This window comes from Apium graveolens, chromosome 4 (assembly GCF_009905375.1).
Source record: "Apium graveolens cultivar Ventura chromosome 4, ASM990537v1, whole genome shotgun sequence".
Classification (NCBI taxonomy): Eukaryota; Viridiplantae; Streptophyta; class Magnoliopsida; order Apiales; family Apiaceae; genus Apium; species Apium graveolens.
Genome location: NC_133650.1, coordinates 249,017,802 through 249,018,652, shown reverse-complemented (window position 1 = coordinate 249,018,652; position 851 = coordinate 249,017,802). Strand labels below are relative to the sequence as shown.

Genomic DNA, 851 nt, shown 5'->3' with positions numbered 1-851 from the left:
TGGGTGATCAAGCAGAAAATTTGAAGGCTTTGATGGACTATTCTAAGCCTAAGATTAATGACATTTAGTCTAACATCATTAGACCAGCCATCAGGGCTAACACTTTTGAGCTCAAATCAAGCACGACCCAGATGATACAGAACTCAGTTCAGTTTGGGGATTCTCCAACTGAAGACCCCAACATGCACATCAGGGATTTCATCGAGATTTGCGACACTTTCAAGTTCAATGATATGACTGAAGATGTTATCAAGCTACGTCTCTTCCCATTCTCTCTGATGGACAAGGCTAAGTGCTGGTTACACTCTCTACCAACAGGGTCTATCACCACTTGGAAAGATCGTGCTCAAAAGTTTCTCACTAAATTCTTCCCCATGGCGAAGACTGCCGCAATCAGGAATGCTCTTACTCAGTTTGCTCAACAAACAGGAGAATCTTTGTGTGAGGCTTGGGATCGATATAAGGAGATGCTAAGGAAGTGCCCACATCATGGCATGCCTGATTGGATGATTATTAATTGTTTCTACAATGGATTGGGTCCTACTTCCAGACCCATGCTTGATGCAGCATCAGGAGAAGCCTTATGGGCTAAGAGCTACGATGAAGCTTATGAACTTATTGTACTGATAGCTGCTAGTGAGTACCAGAATCCTTCCCAGAGACTGACTCAGGGAAAGGTAGCAGGAATTCTGGAGTTGGACGCAGCAACTGCTATCGCTGCCCAACTTAAGGATTTGACAATGAAGGTGGACACTTTGGCTAATTATGGAGTAAATCAAATCGCTAGTGTCTGTGAGCTTTGTGCTAGTGCCCATGAAACTGATCAGTGCGCAATCTCTAGTGAATCAGCT

The 851-nt window shown here is 43.9% G+C and overlaps 1 non-coding gene across 1 annotated transcript; it reads right to left on the bottom strand.

The window, feature by feature from the left end:
* Positions 1–389: 389 nt before the first annotated feature.
* LOC141722594 (small nucleolar RNA R71) lies at positions 390–496 on the bottom strand. Its single transcript, XR_012575605.1, has one exon. It is a non-coding gene; the product is annotated as a small nucleolar RNA R71 (small nucleolar RNA).
* Positions 497–851: the final 355 nt, after the last annotated feature.